The following is a 23,352-nucleotide window of genomic DNA, read 5'->3' on the forward strand; positions in this document are numbered from 1 at the left end:
TTATGTCTGAATCTGAATTCAGACTGTACACTGAGCTCATGCAGCTGAGTCAATGTGGTCAGATACAGACAGAATAGTAGCTAATGAAAAAGAAGTATGAGGACATTGCTGTTGTGAGCTAGAGTTCAATTTTTCACTGGGACTCTTGCCAGGTTTAGTGAACTGTGCTAAACCTTGCTGCATTTTATTGCCCATCTAAATGAAAGAAAAACTGCAAGTTCATCCTCTCATATTCTGACCTCTATAAGAAATGACTTTTTCCACCCCTCTTGGCAACGTGCACTTAGATCCTCTATATTATATGGAAAGGATAGCGAGGGCAGTGTAATACATATTTTAAGCGCATTTAGCTCATGTGAATATGCTAACAAGGATTTGGGTGAAGGAAAGTATTTTATACACTGGAAAGGTGAATGTCAAAGCACAGGTAAACAAAAGTTTAGACATTGTGCACCTTTCTTTTTAAACCTAACTTTATGAAATCAGTCTTTGCGATTACTCAAAATCAAACACATCCTAAGGCTGTGTGCACACGATGCAGATTTGCAGCGGATCCGCAGCGGATTTTACCGCGCAGAAACGTTGCATATCCGCATTGTGATGTACAGTAGCCTTAAAATCAATGAAAAAAAAAACACTGTGCAGACGCTGCGGATTTTTCCGCGCGGTTTTCCTGCAGTACAAAATCAGCAGCATGTTACTTCTTTTGTGCGGTTTTCCATCTCCCCTGCCACCAAATCCGCAGGGGGAAAACCGCAGTGGAAAACCGCACAAAAACTGCAGGAAAAATGGAAGAAATCCGCAGGAAAAATGCAGGTAATTTCACCTGCGGATTTCTTCCATTCTGCGCGGAAAAATCTGCAGGGCTAAAAAATCCGTCTGCACTCAGCCTAAAAGTTGGAGAAGGAAACTTCTGTCTTATAAGCAAGTAGGGAGCATATAAAAGCCATGTGTTCCATATATAACAAGCCTTAGTGATGCAAAATAGAAAACTCTTCTGTTATGTTTTTCCTTGGCACTCTCCTTTTCCTTGCCTGCCACATCTTGAGCCACTAGTAGTCCTTGGTTGTGGCAGTGGAGACACACACACACACACACACAGCTGCCCTGTGCACACAGATTAAAGGGAGCTTTGCTGGCTGTGCTCAGGCCTATGCTTTGCTTAAAAGAGATGTCTGTCCTTAGGGTACAAGTCTGCAGTCACTCTATGTGACTGCAGATTTGTAAAATCTCACATCGCACATACTGTGAGGATTCTCCGGTGCTGAAGTCGGGAGCAGTGGGTGTGACTGCAAGTACACAATTAGCATACATGCAATTACATTCCAATTAGATGGGTGCTAGTTGAAATGAGGCTGGAAGTATGCAAATCGCATACCTTTGGTCACCCACTCCAATGGACCGAGAATCTTTACGATGCACAGTATGTGCAATGTGAGGATTTACAAATCTTCAGACACATAGAATGACTGCAGACTTGTAGCCTAAGGCCATACTACCTCTTTAAACAGCTAATAGAAAAGTCTCTTCCCATAAGGAGCTGCTGGTATTAGGATATGACTGAACTCCTGAAAGATACTGAGAATGGGAAGTATTGAGCAGGTAACAATTTTCTCTTGTTATTAATTAATTGACCTAATGAGTGAGCAAGGATAAATTAATAAAAGTGGTTAGCAATGTTGATTTGCAGCGCTGGGGACCTGGGTTCAAAACCTACCAAGGACAACATCTACAAGAATTGTAATATTCTTCCCATGTTGGTGTGGGTTTCCTTTGAGTTGAGATTGGGTTGTCTGAGTAGTGGACAACCTCACTTAAAGAAATCTGTCATCAGGTTTTTGCTAACTCCTTTGAGAGTATCATCATGTACGAAAAGAGACCCTGATTCCAAACATGTATCACTTAGTTTACTGGATGTAGAAGTTATGACACAATCAGAGTTCTTAGATACAACAAATGGCAGAGCTCAGGAAGCTGCCCTGCCCAGAGTACAGCGTTCTGTGCACATTGTTTATTGACAGTAAACGGCTAATCAGAGTAGGGGGTGTGGTTGATCTAACATGCACTTGAGACCTAGTCCAAGCAGTGATAATTTCCTGGTGATAAAACCTTCATTGTAAGTAAACAATAACATACAGCCTAGTGTGCAAATCTCCTGCTGTCTTCAGATTGCATAGCGAAAACCTGCTGACAGATTCCCTTTAAGGTTATCTGTTGTGTGATGATCAATAGCTGCACTGTCTGCAATATCCCCATTCTGCAATATCTTCATTTTTTTATTATAGCTATTAAATTGACCTTTAAAAGTATCTTATTATCTATGAGATTGAGTTTGCATAACAAAAATTTGATCCAAAAGTTAACATTTGTGGTTCCTCTGTTCTGGGTCTTTCCATTCACTCAGAGGTGAAAAACACCCAGGGGGCAGTAAGAAAATGGCTTGATCTGATCTGGAATCTGTATACAACTCCTGGCAAAATTATGGAATCACCGGCCTTGGAAGGATGTTCATTCAGTTGTTTAATTTTGTAGAAAAAAAGCAGATCACAGACATGGCACAAAACTAAAGTCAATTCAAATGGCAACTTTCTGGCTTTAAGAAACAATAAAAGAAATCAAGAACAAACAATGTGGTAGTCAGTAACGGTTACTTTTTTAGACCAAGCAGAGGGGAAAAATTATGGAATCACTCAATTCTGAGGGAAAAAATTATGGAATCATGAAAAACAAACAAAAAAACACTCCAACACATCACTATTATTTTGTTGCACCACCTCTGGCTTTTATAACAACTTGCAGTCTCTGAAGCATGGTCTTAATGAGTGTCAAACAGTACTCTTCATCAATCTGGCTCCACCTTTCTCTCATTGCTGTTGCCAGATCAGCTTTGCAGGTTGGAGCCTTGTCATGGACCATTTTCTTCAACTTCCACCAAAGATTTTCAATTGGATTGAGATCTGGACTATTTGCAGGCCATGACATTGACTTTATGTGTCTTTTTTTTCAAGGAATGTTTTCTCAGTTTTTGCTTTATGGCAGGATGCATTATCATCTTGAAAAATGATTTCATCATCCCCAAACATCCTTTCAATTGATGGGATAAGAAAAGTGTCCAATATATCAACATAAACTTGTGCATTTATTGAAGATACTGTATAATGACAGCCATCTCCCCAGTGCCTTTACCTGACATGCAGCCCCATAACATCAATGACTGTGGAAATTTGTATGTTCTCTTCAGGCAGTCATCTTTATAAATCTCATTGGAACGGCACCAAACAAAAGTTCCAGCATCATCACCTTGCCCAATGCAGATTTGCGATTCATCACTGAATATGACTTTCATCCAGTCATCCACAGTCCAGGATTGCTTTTCCTTAGCCCATTGTAACCTTGTTTTTTTTTCTGTTTAGGTGTTAATGATGGCTTTTGTTTATCTTTTCTGTATGTAAATCACATTTCCTTTAGGCGATTTCTTACAGTTCAGTCACAGACGTTGACTCCAGTTTCCTCCCATTCGTTCCTCATTTGTTTTGTTGTGAATTTCCTGTTTTGGAGATATATTGATTTAAGTTTCTGGTATTGATGCTTTGATGTCTTCCTTGGTCTACCAGTATGTTTGCCTTTAACAACCTTCCTGTTATGAATGAGCCACCGTAGGAGGCAAAAACAGAAATACTAGCTAAGTCCAGAAAACCAGAGAAGTTGGCAGCTATCGGATTGCAGACCCCTGAACCTATCAACAACAACTAGCAGTAGCAGTGGGGGGTTCCTACGGTGCCCTAGACCCCTCGATCACAGCCGGAGAACTAAATAGCCTAAAGACAGAAAGGGAAATCTAAACTGCCCCAGAGCAGACCCCAAAGCAATAGGCAGCCCCCAACATATAATGACGGTGAAGCAAGATGAAAAAACACTCACACAGATAGAAAGATAGGCTGAGCAAATGATGGGGCCCAAGCTAACTAAATAGGACAGGATAGAGAAGCTGCTGTCTGCAATCCGCCAAAACCCTATCAAAACAAGAGCCAACAGACTGATAGGGAAAAAAGCCCTGAAGACACTAGGCTTCAAAAAGACTATATCAGTACTCAGGTATTTTCTGAAGACAGAGCAAAAAGGAATTCAGCTCACCCCAGCAGGGAATGGCAGAAATCCAGAAAAAACAAGGCAAAACAAAACCAAAACACAAATGCAAAAAGCAGAGCAGAAAACTTAGCTTTTGAGGAGCAGGAATCAGACTGGTCTCCTAGAATCAGGTCAGTTTGAGATCTAAATTAATTTAGTGGCTTGGTCTGAGGTCTTATTTATTTAGAGTCCTTGGCCTGAATTAACTTTGGCCTGAATCCAGGAGGACTTTTCTTCCAGCTTAAGAAATGTAGGTGTGGTCAGCTGGACTTGGTAGGGTCCTTCAAAGCGAGGATCCAGACTTTTCCTCAGGTGCTTTCGCGTCACCACCCAATCTCCAGGCTTAAGGTCATGCGAGCCTGATAAGGAGGACGGATCTGGAAGGGAACTGAAAACACGCGTATGAATTTGCTGCAATACCTGTTGTAATGCACCCACATAGGCCGTCATATTTGAATGAGAGGCCTGCATCTGCTGAGGAAAGTACAATCCTGTCTTGGGAGGGCTCCCAAACAATACCTCATATGGACATGCAATGGGAAGACACTCAGTCCATGGTTTACCTGTTTCTGCCATTGCTTTCTGAATTTTCAATTTCAGTGTACCATTTAACCTTTCCTATATAATTTTTATCAGTAGCCTTGTTTCCCCAGTTTCCATCATATTCCTTAAATTCAAACAAATTGATTGGTCGCTTAATTACAGGTTCCTGTTTTCTGGTAAGATTTATTTGGAACCATGGCTGCTTTGTCCAACCTGTAATAGGCAAGGCAGCAGAAGTTTGAATCTGCTGCTCAGCCAGATTGAGGGCCCGCATTTCCCAACTCTTTCCTCTGAACAGCTCCTCCTCTGTCAGTGGAGTTACAAAATATGGCATAGTTTTTGCAGCAATGGGGGCATGTGAACAAATCCAACAGTTGGATAAATTTCGGACCTGGGCAATATAGCTATGGTACTGGACAAATTTATTAGCCCACTGTTTTGACACGTCATTATCCCATGGTTCAAGTACATCATTTTCTTTTTTACATTGAATTGATAATATCACAGTGAGAAGTAAGAATGGATAGTACTTCCCAAATTCCATTCTTTTTAGTTCCTGTAAAATTTCTTGCAGTGAGATTCGTGAATCGAGGTGGATTTTCCTTCCAGCTTAACAGATGTAGGTGTGGTCAGCTGGACTTGGTAGGGTGCTTCAAAGCGAGGATCCAGACTTTTCCTCAGGTGCTTTCGCGTCACCACCCAATCTCCAGGCTTAAGGTCATGCGAGCCTGATAATTATGATGCAGCCTGGAATGATCTGGAAACATTATGCCGAATATCTGTTGGAGTGCCTTTGCTTGAGAAAATAAAGGCAGTCCCTGCAGATACTAACACAATTCATGAAGTTCCAGAGGATAAGAAAACTAGAGAATCAGGGCGACAGTTCATAGCAAGGTTACTCGTGGTAGCCAAGAAGCTAACAGAAGAGTTGACTTCAGGGTTACCCGAAGTATTTCAGGAACCAGATGAACCTATTGACAAATTCCATGCCAGGTGTGCAGCAGTGTTCACAGACCTTGACTATGATCTGAAAATTCCTAGGGAAGCTAGGTTTCTCAAAAACATATTCCTAACTGGATTGAGAGATGAACTGAGAGCTGAAGTGATGAAAGTAAGACCTGAATGTGTATTTGCCACATTTGAAAATTCTCTTCCCCTGTTTCGGGGAATAGAAGCCCAAGTTAATAATGTAAAGCAAAAAAACAGCAGAAACCAGTGCCTGTCATGGTAAATATACCTCCTGATGCCTTTAATAATGCTGTCAGAACTGTGGTACAAGCATCAGGCATACATAACAGAGCTGTGGGAGGAGACAGAAGAAGGAGAGATGGGGTAATAGACCCAGAGGAGTGCAGACAGAAAGGGCTTTGCTACGGATGTGGCCAGAGAGGGCACATCAAAAGGAATTGTCTCAAGAGTAGAACAACCAAACTAGAGCAGACTCATGTTTCACTGGTAGCAATTGACGAGGCAGGAAATTTGTCAGACTAGGAATTTGGCAGCCCCCAATGTGATTCTGTAATAGTGGTTCCCCCTCAGGATGGTCCAATGGCCACCACACAATTACAACTTCCCAATGGGAAGCAATTGAAATGTTCAATCGATACGGGAGCGAGCCGTACTATTATAAGAAAACAAGACATGCCACAACAATTCATGACAGGAAAAACGGTACAGGGATTAGGAGCAGGAGGAATAGTTCATCCCTTGTATGAAACAGAACCCATGAATGTGCGAATAGCTCAGACTACTGACTTATGTGCCCAATTGTTAGTTTCAGAGAAATGTCCGCTGAATTTGATAGGTGCTGATATTTTGAATGCTGTCAATGCAATCATTAAGTTTGGGAAAAAGGGGATTACTGTTTCAGGCCCTTTATCGGAAGAAGCCCTATCTACCGTGATGTCCATAATACAGTTAGAAGAACAGGAAAAACAACAGGTTGAGCAAGATGAGGACTTACTGCAAATGCTCGAGCAGATACCAGCTGCACTATGGGTAAAAGATAAAACAGATGTTGGTTTGTTGAAAATAACACCTCTGTCTATTAAGTTGAAACCAGGAGCTGTACCAGTATGTATCAGACAATATCCATTGAGTAAAGAACAAAATGAGGCTATTTCAACACAGGTATCCACCTATCTGAAAGCAGGTATACTAATGGAGAAAAAAATCCATTTTTAATACACCTCTTTTTCCGATAAAAAAGAAGCAGACTGTGGCAGGGCAACCTACAGTCTACCGGATGGTACATGATTTAAGGGAAATTAACAAACTAATGATAGTTGACATACCCATAGTGCCAAATCCTCATACTTTGTTGAATCAGATTCCAAGTAATGCAAAATGTTTTACTGTCATTGACCTCAGCAATGCCTTTTTCTCGGTGCCAATTGATGAAGAGTGCCAACTGCTGTTTGCACATGCTGGCAAACAGTATTGTTAGACACGGTTGCCACAAGGGGGAGCTACTTCCCCTTCTGTGTTCTCTGAGGCAATGGCTGGAATCCTTCTTTCCTGGCACCCTGAAAAGGAAGATGTGCAACTGTTACAGTACGTGGATGGTTTACTTCTTTGTACCCCAGATAGACAGGTGTGTCTAAAGGAAACTGCTTCATTACTGATATTTTTGTATCATGAAGGATGCAAGGTGTCAAAGGACAAATTACAGGTGGCAAAAGAAAAGATGATTTTCTTGGGACATTGCATTTGACCTCAATTGAAACACATAACACCAGAAAGGAAAAAGGCCATAAGCCAAGCCATTGAGCCTACTTCAAATACTACACTGAGAACATTCTTGGGGTTGATTGGTTACTGCAGAGAATGGGTTCCTGCTGCATCACAAATGATGCAACGTCTCTTTGATGTACTATCTACATGCAATAAAGGGCAGCCATACCAGCTGACCCCGGAAGCCAAAGGAGGACCCCCAGTTCTCTCAGGGTACTTGGCGTGAAAGGCCCGGATCAACCGATCCGCATGAACCGATCGAGCAGGAACCCACGAGCGATCTTCAAGACCGTAGCCTTTCCAATGTACCAGATATTGAAGGGCATGACGGACCAACCTGGAGTCGACAATTCGTTCCATCTCGTACTCCGACTGCCCGTCTACCAAAACCGGTGTTGGGGAAGCTCATGATCCCTCCCCAGCAGACCTCACAGGTTTCAAAAGGGCCTTATGAAAAACATTTGGGATCCGCAGAGATGGCGGGAGACGCAACCGAAAAGCCACCGGGTTAACTGCCTCGGTAATTTCATAAGGACCGATAAACTTGGGTCCAAGCTTCGCAGAGGGGACCTTGAGTCTTATATTCTTGGTGGACTACCATACCTTATCCCCAATCTGAGACACCGGTCCCGCGGATCGTTTTTTGTCCGCAAAAAATTTAAATTTGTCCTGGGCCTTCGTAATGTTACTCTGGACCTCTCGCCATACCTCCCCCAACCGCTGGATCGTCTCATCCGCCCCAGGACACCCAGAATTCAAACGGGAAAATTCTCCAAAATGAGGATGAAGCCCATAATTGCAGAAAAAGGGAGATGTACCCGTAGACTGGTTAACGCGGTTGTTAAATGCAAACTCAGCCTCCGGTAACACAGAACACCAATCATCTTGTCGGTCTGAGGTCAAGCAACGCAGAATTTGCTCCAGCGACTGATTGGTCCGCTCGGTCTGCCCATTAGTCTCTGGACGATAAGCGGATGAAAAGGACAGACCAATACCCAACCTTTTACAAAAAGCCCTCCAAAATCTGGAAACAAATTGCACTCCTCTATCAGACACCACATTCAAGGGTACCCCATGCAACCGCACCACATGCTCAACAAACAATCTGGACAATGTTTCCGCATTAGGTAGAGCTGCCAAAGGTACAAAATGTGCCTGCTTACTAAACCTGTCCACCACAACCCAGACGATGGCGTTACCCTTGGGGGGGGGAAGGTTGGTGATGAAATCCATGGACAAATGCGTCCATGGTCTCTCAGGAATTGGCAGTGGTACCAATTCCCCGGCTGGTCGGTTATGGGGGGGTTTTTGCATGGGCACAAACATCACAAGCAGACACATATTCCCCAACATCAGAGGCTAAAGCAGACCACCAGAATACTCTAGCAATGGCCTTCCGGGTAGCCGAGATCCCTGGATGTCCACCCAAAACTGAGTCATGGGACTCCCGGAGGACCTTAAGGCGAAGCTGAGCTGGAACAAAAAGTTTGTCCACCGGCTTAGCCGGCGGTGCAAGAGACTAGGCTTCCCGAATCTCTCGTTCCAACATATTCGAAATACCTGCCACCACCACCCCAGGCTGAAGAATGGAGGATGGAGGTTCGAGGGGGGACACCGGATTTAAACTGCGTGACAAAGCATCTGCTCTGACATTTTTGGACCCTGGCCGAAAAGTGATCGAGAAGTTGAATCAGGAAAAAAAAGTGACCATCTAGCCTGTCTAGTAGTCAACCTCTTAGCTGACTCAATATAAGCTAGGTTTTTGTGGTCCGTAATTACGGTTATAGGATGACAGCCCCCTCCAAAAAATGCCTCCATTCTTCAAAGGCCAACTTAACGGCCAGAAGTTCTCGATTTCCAACATCATAGTTTCTCTCCGCAGGAGAGAATTTCTTTGAGAAAAAGGCGCAAGGTCTTAAATTGGTCAAAGTAGCGGGCCCCTGCGACAATACCGCCCCCACCCCCACCTCTGAGGCATCTACCTCAACAATAAATGATTCCGACGGGTCCGGTTGAACAAGAACCGGGGCCAACATAAAACATGTTTTCAAAAACTGAAATGCTGCTTCCGCTGCGGTTGACCAATTCTTGATATCGGCCCCCTTTTGAGTCATGTCTGTGAGGGGTTTAACCACCTGTGAGAACCCCTTTATAAATTTGCGATAGTAATTGGCAAATCCTAGTTAACGCTGCAGAGCCTTCAAATCACAAGGTTGAACCCACTCGACAATGGCCTGCACCTTATTAGGATCCATGCGATACCCTTCAGCAGACACGATGAACCCCAGAAACGACAGTTCCTGAACAAAAAACAAACATTTTTCCAGTTTAGCAAAGAGACAGTTCTCCCGGAGTCTTTGGAGAACTGCCCGATCATGACCAATGTGAGTCTGTTTATCAGGAGAATAGATCAATATGTCATCCAAATATACCACCAAAAAACATCCAATAAAATCAGAGAACACGTGATGTATGAAGTTCTGGAAGACCGCTGGAGCATTGGTCAAGCCGAAAGGCATGACCAGATTTTCAAACAACCCTTCAGTAGTGAGAAACGTGGTTTTCCATTCATCTCTGTCTCGGACTCGGATAAGGTTATGCGCTCCCCGTAGATCTAATTTTGAAAACCACTTAGCTCCGGACAATTGGTTGTATAAATCAGGAATAAGTGGAAGGGGATACGTATTCCTCACAGTTATCTTATTTAACTCATGAAAATCGAGGCATGGGTGTAAACCACCGTCTTTTTTCTTTACAAAAAAGAACCCCGCCGCCACAGGAGAAACAGAAGGACAAATGTGTCCCTTACGGAGGCTCTCAGAAATATACTCCTTCATCGCAGCCCGTTTTGGACCCGAAAGGTTATACAAGCAGGCCTTGGACAATTTAGCACCAGGAACGAGGTCAATGGCACAATCAAATGGGCGGTGTGGTGGTAAAACCTCAGCATCCTTTTCGGAGAAAACGTCCGTATAGTCTATCAGGCACTCCGGAATACCTTCCAGACCCACGGACGACACAGACACAGTATCAAGACATTTGTCAGAACAATAGGGACACCATTTAACAATGTCCCAACATTCCCAATTAATTACAGGATTATGCAATTGTAGCCAGGGGAACCCCAACACCAGTCCCGCTGGCAGGTTGTCCATCACAAAACATGAAATACGTTCCTGGTGCAAGGAACTCACTTTAAGGAGAAACTCTTCAGTGCGAAACATAATGTCATTCTTTACCAGTGGTGTTTTGTCAATGGCCACAATGTGAATAGAAGCCTCCAACCTAACTGTCCCTAACTTACACCTGGATACCAAATCAGAGTCAATAAAGTTCAATGCTGATCCACAATCCACGAAGGCAGAAGTGGATGTGGAGACACTCCCACAACAAAGTTCCACTTGCAACAACATTTCAGAGAAGGCAGAAAAAGGTACCTGAGAGCCTGGGTGACCTCCACGACAATCACCCGGGCTCAGTCGCTTGGCTTGTAGACAGGAGGGGCAAACCTTTCTCCAATGTCCAGAATCGCCACAGTGAAAACAGCCTTTTCCCACGCGCCGTTGTCTCCTTTCATTTTCTATGAGGTCGATGGTTCCCATCTCCGTGATCTCCAATATAGGACTGGCTCCCCTTCCTTGGGAGAATAACGGTCTTTCACTTTGCATCTCTACCCTTGCCCGTAGCCGGCGATTCATTCGGACGGCCTGTGTCATAGCCTCCTCCAGGAATCAGGCGGAGGGTGTAGAGCCAAGGCATCTTTCAGATATTCAGACAGGCCTCTACGGAACACACCCCGGAGGGCAGCATCATTTCAGCAGACCTCAGCAGCCCAGCATCTGAATTCTGAACAAAACCACTCGGCTGAGTGCTTCCCCTGGTACACACTCATCACCATGTCCTCAGCCATACGCATCCGATCAGGCTCATCATAAATATGCCCCAGGGCCTCAAAAAATGCATCTACCGTCATACGCTCAGGGGCCGCGGTCAGAAGGGAGAAAGCCCAAGCTTGGGGGGCTCCCCTTAACAGAGACATAATGACCCCCACTCTCTGACTTTCATCCCCAGTAGAGTGTGGTCTTAAGGAAAAAAAAAAGCTTACAGCCCTCCTTGAAAACTCTGAACTCTTTTTCATCTCCAGACAAGGTATCCGGTAACTTCACTGGAGACTCAGGGGAAACTAATGTAATATCCCGAGCCCCCGATGAAAAAAACCCCTGCACAGTGTCAGCGATTAGCTGCTGAGACTGAGCCAGGACTCGTTGTTCTCCAAGGAGTTTCTGAGACATCTGGGTCAGGTGTTTAACCTGCTCAGAAAGAGCGTGCATAGGATCCATCACACACACAGGAGAAGGGAGCTGTTGTTAGTTCATTTTTCCCTTCATCATTGAGGTCTGATGAACTCCCTCCTCTGGTGAAGGAAGGTAGTGAGACTGATTACCAAACACCTGGGCAGCTAGATGATAACTGGGTGGCTGGAATTGAGGACTGGATATAAGGCTGCCGACGCCCTTCTTCCTGGCTGGTGATTTTCCTGCTGGATTCTTGGAGACCAGTCTGATTCCTGCGTCTCAAAGCTAAGTTTTTCTGCTCTGCTTTGTACTCTTCAGTTTTGTGTTTGTTTTGCCTTGCTTTTTGGGAGTTCTGCCATCCCCGGCCGGGGGTGAGCTGTATTCCATTTTTGTCTCTGATCTGTTGATCTTTTGCTCTGTCTTCAGAATATACCTAAGTGCTGATATAGTCTTTTGAAGCCTAGCGACTTCAGGGCCAGTTTTTCCTATCAGTCGGTTGGCTCATTTTGATAGGGTTTTTGCGGATGGCAGACAGCGGCTTTCCTGTCCTGGCCTATGTAGTTAGCATGGGCCCCATCATTTGCTCAACCTATCTTTCTATCTGTGTTAGTGTTTTCATCTTGCTTCACCGTCATTATATGTTGGGGGCTGCCTATTGCTTTGGGGTCTGCTCTGGGGCAGTTTAGTTTTTCCCCTTTCTGTCTTTAGGCTATGTAGCTCTCCGGCTGTGATCGAGGGGTCTAGGGCACCGTAGGAACCCCCCACGGCTACTGCTAGTTGTTGTGGATAGGTTCAGGGGTCTGCAATCCGATAGCTGCCAACCTCTCTGGTTTTTCTGGACTTAGCTGGTATTTTGTTTTTTCCTCCTTCGGTGACTCATCATAAGAGAATCACCAGCCATACCGCAGATCCTAGGGTACTCAATAGCAGGAGAGAATCGTAAAAAAAAAAAAAGAAAAAAAAAATGGAAAAAGTGTCAGAATTTTTTTTTTTTTTTTTGCATATTTTTTCCTCTATATCTCTGAGGCCGTAGGGGGAATTTTTCTCTCAATGGAGATGAAGCAATTGTCTGATCGTGTGGAGCAGCTTGCTGCTGAAGTGCGGGGAATTTCTGCCTATCTTGCTCATTCAAATGCTGCTGAACCAAAGATTCCTACTCCTGATGTGTTTTTTGGGGATCGGTCTAAATTCTTGAATTTCAAGAATAATTGTAAATTATTTTTTGCCTTGAAGCCTAACTCGTCGGGGAACACCGCGCAGCAGGTTAAAATTGTCATTTCTTTGCTGAGCGGCGATCCCCAGGATTGGGCGTTTTCTTTGAAACCTGATGATCCTATTCTGAATAATGTGAACGCATTTTTTCAAGCCTTGGGGTTGTTGTATGATGAACCTAATGCTATTGATCAGGCTGAAAAGACCCTGTTGGCATTAAGCCAGGGTCGGGATTCGGCAGAGTTGTACTGTCAAAAATTCCGAAAGTGGGCGGTCCTTACTACCTGGAATGATAGTGCCTTGGCAGTCCTCTTTCGGAAGGGTTTGTCAGAAACTGTAAAAGATACTATGGTGGGATTTCCTGTTCCCTCTGGTCTTGATGATTCTATGTCATTAGCCATTCAGGTGGATCGGCGTTTACGTGAACGCAAAACTACACGAGAGATGTTGCCACCTGTTGAACAAATGTCTGAACCTATGCAATGTGATAGAGTTTTGTCTAGGGTGCAACGTCAGGAGTTCAGAAGGCGTAATAAGCTGTGTTTTTTTTGTGGAGATGCCTCGCATATTATTTCTGTCTGCCCTAAACGAGAGAAACGTGTACACACGTTTTCTGTGGGTGGTGTTCAACCTAAGTTTCTTCTGGCAATTACTCTGACCTGCTCCCTGTCCTCATTTTCCGCCAAGGCTTTTGTGGATTCAGGAGCAGCTCTGAATCTGATGGACTTGGATTTTGCTAAACGTTGTGGATTTCCTATGACACCTCTGCGGACGCCTATCCCTTTGAGGGGTATTGATGCTACTCCTTTGGCGAAGAATAAAACTCAGTTTTGGACCCAGGTGGTAATGCGGGTCGCCCCAGACCATCAAGAAAATTGCAGATTTTTGGTGTTGCATAATTTGCATGATACCATTGTTCTGGGGTTTCCCTGGTTGCAAATCCATAATCCAGTTCTGGATTGGAAATCTTTGTCTGTGGTGAGTTGGGGTTGTCGGTGTGCCCTTAGTGATGCTCCTGTTTTCTCCACCTCTCCCCAGTCGCATGATGTTCCTGACTATTTGACTGACTTTTATGATGTATTTAGTGAGAATGAGTCTGCGTCTTTGCCTCCTCATAGGAGTTATGACTGTGCAATTGAGCTGAACCCGGGGTGTAAATTCCCCAAGGGTCGGCTTTTCAATTTATCTGTACCCGAGCACGAGGCTATGCGATCCTATATTAAGGAGGCATTGGAGAATGGTCATATTAGACCATCCTCTTCACCCTTAGGTGCTGTTTTTTTTTTCGTGGCTAAAAAGGATGGTTCATTAAGGCCTTGTATTGACTATCGTGCCCTCAACAAAATTACTGTTAAATATCAGTATCTGTTACCCCTGATTTCTGATCTACTCTCCAGAGTTAAAGGTGCTTGCTGGTTTACCAAGCTTGACCTCAGGGGGGGCGTATAATCTTATTCGCATTAAGCATGGGGATGAATGGAAGACGGCGTTTAATACTCCGGAGGGACATTTTGAGTACCTGGTGATGCCTTTTGGGCTCACTAATGCCCCTTCTGTCTTCCAGTGCTTCATGAACGATATATTCCGAGACTTTGTGGATAAATTTTTGATTATCTATCTGGATGATATTTTGATCTTCTCCAAGAATTGGGACTCTCATGTGGAACATGTTCGGACTGTGTTCCGGATTTTGAGGGAAAATTCCCTGTATGTCAAGGGATCGAAATGCCTTTTTGGGGTACAGAGGGTTTCATTTTTGGGATTTATTTTGTCTCCGTCAACTATTGAAATGGACCCGGCCAAGGTACAGGCCATTTATGATTGGGTTCAGCCCACTTCTTTGAAGGCCCTCCAGAAGTTTTTGGGTTTTGCTAATTTTTATCGGAAATTTATAGCTACTTTTTCTGGTATTGCCAAGCCATTGACGGATTTGACTAGGAAGGGTGCTGATGTGCTGAATTGGTCTCCGGAGGCTGTTTCTTCCTTTCAGGAGCTGAAGCGAAGATTCACTTCTGCTCCGGTTTTGCGGCAACCTGATGTCTCACTCCCGTTTCAGGTGGAGGTGGACGCTTCTGAGATTGGTGCAGGAGCGGTGTTGTCCCAAAAAGATCCTGTGACATCTAAAATGAATCCTTGTGCTTTCTTTTCCTGAAAGTTCTCCCCATCCGAGTGTAACTATGATATGGGAAATCGGGAACTGTTGGCCATGAAATGGGCATTTGAGGAGTGGAGACATTGGTTGGAGGGAGCCAAACACCAAGTCGTGGTCCTTACTGACCACAAGAATTTGATTTACCTGGAGTCGGCCAAGCGCTTGCATCCTAGACAGGCTAGGTGGGCCTTGTTTTTCACACATTTTGATTTTGTGGTCTCTTTTCTTCCGGGCACTAAGAATGTCAAGGCAGATGCCCTCTCTAGGAGTTTCCTTGCTGATTCTCCTGTTGTGACTAAGCCTGCTACCATCTTAGGCGAGGGGGTAGTTCTTTCTGCCATCTCGCCCGATTTGAGACGTGCTCTGGAAGAGTTTCAGGAGGACAAACCTGAGCGTTGTCCCAGTGGAAAGTTGTATGTTCCTGACCAGTGGAGGAAGAGAGTGATGTCTGAAGTTCATTGCTCTGCATTGGCTGGTCATCCAGGTATTTTTGGTACTAGAGATCTGGTGAGTCGGTCTTTTTGGTGGCCCGCCTTGTCTCGTGATGTCAGGAATTTTGTGCAGTCCTGTGGGACTTGCTCCCGGTCTAAACCTTGTTCTCGCTCTAGTGGCTTGTTGATGCCTTTGCCGGTGCCCAGGAGGCCATGGACCCATATTTCAATGGATTTTATCTCTGATATGCCTGTCTCTCAGAGAATGACTGTTATTTGGGTGATTTGTGATAGATTCTCTAAGATGGTCCATCTTGTACCACTCCCTAAGTTGCCATCTTCCTCTGAGTTGGTGCCCTTGTTTTTGCAACAGGTGGTTCACTTGCACGGGATTCCTGAGAACATTGTATCTGACAGAGGAGTTCAGTTTGTGTCTAGATTTTGGAGGACTTTCTGTTCCAAGCTGGGAATTCAGTTGTCCTTCTCCTCTGCGTTTTCATCCTCAGACCAATGGGCAGACGGAGAGAACAAACCAGACTTTCGTATTTGAGATGTTTTATTTCTGCCGATCAGGATGATTGGGTTTCATTTTTGCCCTTGGCCGAATTTGCTTTAAATAGTAGAGCTAGTTCTGCCACTTTGATGTCACCTGTTTTTTGTAACTTTGGTTTTCACCCTCGATTTTCTTCAGGGCAGGTGGAGCCTTCTGCCTGCCCAGGTGTTGACACTGTGGTGGAGAGAATGCACCAGATCTGGGACCAAGTAGTGGATAAGTTGTCTCTCTCCCAGGAAAAGGCCCAGCGGTTTTCCAACCGGCGTAGGACCGTTGGTCCCCAGTTTAAGGTGGGTGATATGGTTTGGTTGTCATCAAAAAATATCGCTATGAAGGTGGCTTCTCCTAAGTTTAAGCCTAGATTTATTGGACATTACAAGATTTTGGAGATTATTAATCCGGTCTCTTTTCGGTTGGCTATTCCTGTCACATTTAAAATTCATAATGTGTTTCATAAGTCCTTGTTGAAGAGGTTTGTTGAACCAGTAGTTCCTGTGGTGGCACCTCCTGACCCTATATTGGTTGAAGGTAACATGGAATATGAGGTAGAGAAGATACTGGATTCCCGTCTGGCTAGACGGAGACTCCAGTATTTGGTTAAGTGGAAGGGTTATGGTCAGGAGGATAATTCCTGGGTCTCTGCCTCTGATATTCATGCCGAAAGATTGGTGCGTGCCTTTCATCGGGCTCACCCGGATCGCCCTGGTGGCATGGATGAGGGTTCGGTGACCCCTCCTCAAGGGGGAGGTACTGTTGTGAGTTCATTTTTCCCTTCATCATTGAGGTCTGATGAACTCCCTCCTCTGGTGAAGGAAGGTAGTGAGACTGATTACCAAACAACTGGGCAGCTAGATGATAACTGGGTGGCTGGAATTGAGGACTGGATATAAGGCTGCCGACGCCCTTCTTCCTGGCTGGTGATTTTCCTGCTGGATTCTTGGAGACCAGTCTGATTCCTGCGTCTCAAAGCTAAGTTTTTCTGCTCTGCTTTGTACTCTTCAGTTTTGTGTTTGTTTTGCCTTGTTTTTTGGGAGTTCTGCCATCCCCGGCCGGGGGTGTGCTGTATTCCATTTTTGTCTCTGATCTGTTGATCTTTTGCTCTGTCTTCAGAATATACCTGAGTGCTGATATAGTCTTTTGAAGCCTAGCGACTTCAGGGCCAGTTTTTCCTATCAGTCGGTTGGCTCATTTTGATAGGGTTTTTGCGGATGGCAGACAGCGGCTTTCCTGTCCTGTCCTATGTAGTTAGCTTGGGCCCCATCATTTGCTCAACCTATCTTTCTATCTGTGTTAGTGTTTTCATCTTGCTTCACCATCATTATATGTTGGGGGCTGCCTATTGCTTTGGGGTCTGCTCTGGGGCAGTTTAGTTTTTCCCCTTTCTGTCTTTAGGCTATGTAGCTCTCTGGCTGTGATCGAGGGGTCTAGGGCACCGTAGGAACCCCCCACGGCTACTGCTAGTTGTTGTGGATAGGTTCAGGGGTCTGCAATCCGAGAGCTGCCAACCTCTCTGGTTTTTCTGGACTTAGCTGGTATTTTGTTTTTTCCTCCTTCGGTGACTCATCATAACAGGGAGCAGAGAAAAAAAAAATGGTATCTGTCAGTTATAATATCAGGATCCTGACAGCGCCAGCGTACAGCCTCCGCTGAGCAGGGACTCACCCGCACTGTAGAGACCCCTGGGGACCAGGACAGCCAGAAAGTATAGGTGCACAGGACCTGAGTGATGAAGTTTAGCAAGGTGGCACGGGACCTACGGTCATGTGACTGCAAGGGGGCGGGGCTTAGCATCCTGCTTTCAGAGAAGACAGAAAACTCAGAGTCGGGCAAAATGGAGGTCATTCACAGTACAGACAGTGAGGTACAGAAGGGATAAACAGATGGGAGGTCAGACAAAGCCAAAGGTCATACACAAGAGGGCGATGCGGTACCAAGGGGACGAGCAGAGAGAAGTCGGGTTACAAGCAAGAGAATCATACATGAGAGGTAGCGCAGTACAAGAGGGACAGGCAGAACTCGTAACAGGGACAGAACCGGATCAAAACCATACAAGCAAGCAAGATATCAGGCACAAGGCACACGTACGCACAAGGTCAACTAACTCAGCCGAGGGCAGGAGTATAACTGACACCGGACCTAGGTCCAATGAGCATTAAATAGCTGCCCTCTGCCAGGGAGAGGCGGAACAATTAACCCCGAGTCAGACCAGGACGGGCCAAAGCGAAACCCCATCCTGGATCATGACACATACACTGTACAGGTGTCGGGGGAGGTGGATCTTCAATTGCTCCAGAGCCTGCAAGACCAGGCCTCTGCACCAGAAAAGGAAGAATGGCAAAGGCACGCAGGTGCGAAGGAAGAAGATGGATTGTGGAGAGCGGACGGTAGGTATTGCTTGCCCAGGGCATTGTTCCCTATGGTGTGCTCCCTTTCCCACGGACTAACACACCAATCCAAGGATGGAATGGTGAGCCAGGTAAAAGCAAGTTGGGTCGCACCAGGGTTCCATTATGCTGCTGCAAAATTCGTACAGGGATGTGTAATCTGTGCATGCCATAATGTGGGAAAAACAGTGAAGGTGCCGCCAAAGTGCACCCCCAGGCCATTGTACCCTTTTCAGCGACTGCAGATTGATTTCATTCAGCATCCAAGAGTAGGCAACTATGAATACGTGCTGGTATGTGTGGATCTATTTTCCAGCTGGCCAGAGGCATGGCCCTGTGCTCATGCAAATGCACGCACTGTAGTTAAAAAGCTACTTTCAGAAGTTGTTTGCAGGTTTGGAGTGCCAGAGGTAATTGAAAGTGACCAAGCTAGTCATTTCACTTCACAGGTGTGCCAAGGAATCACCCGAGCTTTGGAACAATCATTTCACACTCCCTATCATCCTCAGAGCAGTGGCAGGGTGGAAAGGTTAAATGGTACACTGAAATTGAAAATTCAGAAAGCAATGGCAGAAACAGGTAAACCATGGACGGAGTGTCTTCCCATTGCATTGTACACTGTTAGGGTAACTCCCAACAGAAAGACAAGATTAAGTCCATATGAGGTATTGTTTTGGAGCCCTCCCAAGACAGGATTGTACTTTCCTCAGCAGATGCAGGCCTCTCATTCAAATATGACGGCATTTGTGGGTTCATTACAACAGGTATTGCAGCAAATTCATATGCGTGTTTTCAGTTCCCTTCCAGATCCGTCCTCCTTATCTGGCTCGCATGACCTTAAGCCTGGAGATTGGGTGGTGACGCGAAAGCACCTAAGGAAAAGTCTGGATCCTCGCTTTGAAGGACCCTACCAAGTCCAGCTGACCACACCTACATCTGTTAAGCTGGAAGGAAAGTCCACCTCGATTCACGCGTCTCACTGCAAGAAATTTTACAGGAACTAAAAAGAATGGAATTTGGGAAGTACGATCCATTCTTGCTTCTCACTGTGATATTATCTATTCAATGTAAAAAAGATAATGATGTCTTTGAACCATGGGATAATGACATGTCAAAACAGTGGGCTAATAAATTTGTCCAGTACCATAGCTATATTGCCCAGGTCCGAAATTTATCCAACTGTTGGATTTGTTCACATGCCCCTATTGCTGCAAAAAATATGCCATATTTTGTAACTCCACTGACAGAGGAGGAGCTGTTCAGAGGAAAGTGTTGGGAAATGCGGGCCCTCAATCTGGCTGAGCAGCAGAGTCAAACTTCTGCTGCCTTGCCTATTACAGGTTGGACAAAGCAGCCATGGTTCCAAATAAATTTTACCAGAAAACAGGAACCTGTAAATAAGCGACCAATCAATTTGTTTGAATTTAAGGAATATGATGGAAACTGGGGAAACAAGGCTACTGATAAAAATTATATAGGAAAGGTGCCCAATCAGGAGCTAAAACTTAGTTTTGCAGTAAAAACTCCCTTTTCTCTGGGAGATAAGCAAATTTGTAGTGACCAAGTGTGTTTAGAACGATTCCTACATGATACTAATTGGACAAGGAATCATTTCTTCCTTTATGGTAATACAGCCCAATGTACAGCAAGAGAGGCTGTTCATGTAGATGAAGAAACCAGAGAAGGTCAGTATGGAGATGGAGCAGCTGAGATGTCCATAAGCATTAATACAGACCCAGAATTTCAGCCATTACGATATTATAGGGCAGTCACTACAGATTTAGACGATTCTTGGTGTCTTTACACTGCCACTACCCGGTTGGTTTCAATAGCAATAGCTTTCCTTAATGAATTTCAGTTTGAATTACCAAAGGGAGTTTATATAGTCTGTGGAAGTAATACATATAGGTGGATTCCTAAAGGAGCTGAAGGTGCATGTACACTGGCTAGGTTAGAGCCAGCCACCTGGGTATGGAATGAAAATGATTTCCCTTATAAAAATGTCCCTAGTCACATGATATCAAAGCGTAGTGCACCCTCGCCCCAGCCACCCAAGCATTTCATGCACACCCCATGGTATCTTAAAACTGGGATGGTCCTCACTGGTCCTTTGGGAGTTATGTTCGGAATGCTCAGATGATAGAAGAATTGGGTGATATCTTTGATAATGTAACTGAGTATTTATTTGACGCCATCAATGTAGAATCTGCTTATATGAGACAGCTCATTGTTATAACTAACCAACACTCTATGGTGCTTGACTATCTTACAGCATCTCAAGGGGGATTCTGTCACGTAGTGGGACCTGCCTGCTGCCACTATATAGATCCATCCGGACTGATGAGAGTCACTCATGACATAGAACAAGCTAGGCTGATAAAGGAAGGAAAACGGAAGCTTAATTCCCTGGAAGGCCAGCCCCTCCCTGAATGGCTCGCATGGTTAAATCCTTTGAATCTATTTAAAGGGATAGGCGGATGGATGTCAGGAATAATTCATTTTCTAATTCAAGCAGTTTTTGTGATATTGGTTATTGCAGTAATGATAAGATTATTTGTTTTACTCATAAAGAAAATTCTTGGCTCTAATTGTAAATGTTTTCCAGGTAAACGTAGTGCTAAAATTGATACCGATTCAGAGATCAAGCAAACTCAAGTGATGACAACCTTCATAACCACTGTTCAGCGTGAATGTATATTCTGCAACAAGCAAACTTCAGTAGACCTGGCTGATTGTATGCATTGTGGAAAGCCACTGGTTTGAACAAAGCTAAAGACAAGAACTTTACAAAGAACTATAACAATGAAGATTTACATGTATTATGGACTTTAAATGATTAACACTTACTAATGAATAAAGATATAAAAATACATATATACTAATATATCAAAATATATGTTTCAATGTATTACAGTAATTATGAATTTACTATATCTTATTAACACATTACAGACATAACTCCCCTCAATAAAATCTGTATTCCTCTGAGATAGGGCAATAAGTTGAAGAGAAGTAGGGAAAGGAGGTCTGATTTACAGGTATAATCTTAATGGATACACAGCAGGACTGGTATCCCATGATATACATAGAACAAGCCGTGTATTTTGTGAAGTAGGGTTATCTTGCAGGCCTCGGATAAAGGCAAGGGCAGATAGAGGTAGATAGAGGTAGGTAGACAGAATGATAAAAAGAGGGGAGTTGTCAAAGAAATGGTTAATCTTAGTTCTCTAAAGTCTAGAAAAATAACTGAAAAACAACTGGTAACCCATGACACCATTTTAATTGTTATCATCTGTCTACGTGGTTGGATAATTCTGCCAGTGGTCAGTTCCAAATTCCCCTCTTCTTCCCTTGAATAATGTCTAAATATGTCGAGGCCAAATATCTTCTTGGCCAAAATGTACTAACAGGATATGGTTCCACGAATTGTTAAATTGACATAAGGGAAATGCCAAAACCCCCACATATTCCCGTCACCTCCAATTAAATAATATCTCATAACTCATGATATAGTTGACATATCGTTATATAACTATCATTCTTGCCAATTATTGTGTAAGCTCTCCTCCATTTTTGTCAATTGTTACACAATGTTATGGAATTGTCCATATTTGTTCATTTCCTCTTCTGGTTTGCTATAAAAGATCAAGCCCCCACCTTAATAAATGTTGAGATTAACTTGATAGACAAGCAACCTGTGTCTCATATTTTATTTCTCCACTCCTAGGTTCCTAGGCAAGAGAAGCTCTACCTGAGCTCCACCCGAGGTTGGTGACTAGAGAAAAAATCCCGACGCTGACAGTCTAGAGTCTGTATTTATTTAGGAGTAAAGGTAATGTAACACTTAGCGATGCACCAGCGATCCTAACAACGATATGACCCGGTCAGGATCGCTGATGCATCGCTAAGTGGTCGCTAGTGAGCTGCCAAACAGGCAGATCTCACCAGCGACATAGCAGCGGTCGGCGATCGCTACTTACCTGTCAGATGAGTGATGAAGATGTCCTCCCGCCCGTGTCCTGTCCACGCGTCACTCGTCGTCACAGCAGGAAGCCCAGCAGGAAGCTGACAACGAGAAACGGCCCAGGTCGTTCTCGCGCGATCAGCGATAACCAGCGGGGGGAGCCGGTCGGAGGTAAGTATCACACATAGCGATATCGCTAGCAATATAGTTGCTGCGTCACAAAACCAGTGACGTTATAGCGATATTGCTAGCAATATCGCTTAGTGTGACGGGCCCTTAAGTTTGGTCTGGAGTGTTATTTATTTGTTTTTTTCCACGTGTTTATATAAAAAACTGGAATGACAAAAAGCACAATAGGGTCTTATCCGGATTATTAAAAAAAGATTAAAACAGGGGGAGGCTGAGAAAGTCACAACCCCTTTGTACGCTTTTAAGCTGCTGGAGATCTATGAAAACAGATAGTATTCAAACATGGAGATGGAAGGGAATATAAAACCCGCATTGCCGGGGATCCAAAATACAATAGAAAGACCAGATGTGGTATGGATGCGGTTTTATTGGTCAACGCATTTCGAAGTGATCATATCTCTTCATGAGGACAAACCACAATGATTATTTTTTTCCACATTCCTCCCTTCCTTGAACCTTCAATAGAAGAGTATACCAATACCAATGTAGACTACAGTACAAAGAAAAGAGCCTGACACTACTGAGTACTGCTGACAATTTGTTGTGCACCCACATACCTCCTCCACATCTTATTAGATAAGAAGAGGAGCAGACAACCATGACTAGTAATACTAACTGCTGGGTTGAACAAAAAGAACTGGAAATTTGATGGTTATGGAAGAACAGTGAAAGTAGCTGAGGAACGTCTTGAAATTTTCAAGTTCATCCTTGCTTTATAGTGCTCATGTACAAGGTAGATCATGTGCACTGAGGTGCACTGAGTATAGA

The sequence above is a fragment of the Dendrobates tinctorius genome, unplaced genomic scaffold (genome assembly GCF_039654945.1).
Source record: "Dendrobates tinctorius isolate UK_male_01 unplaced genomic scaffold, ASM3965494v1 ptg000070l, whole genome shotgun sequence".
Taxonomy (NCBI): domain Eukaryota; kingdom Metazoa; phylum Chordata; class Amphibia; order Anura; family Dendrobatidae; genus Dendrobates; species Dendrobates tinctorius.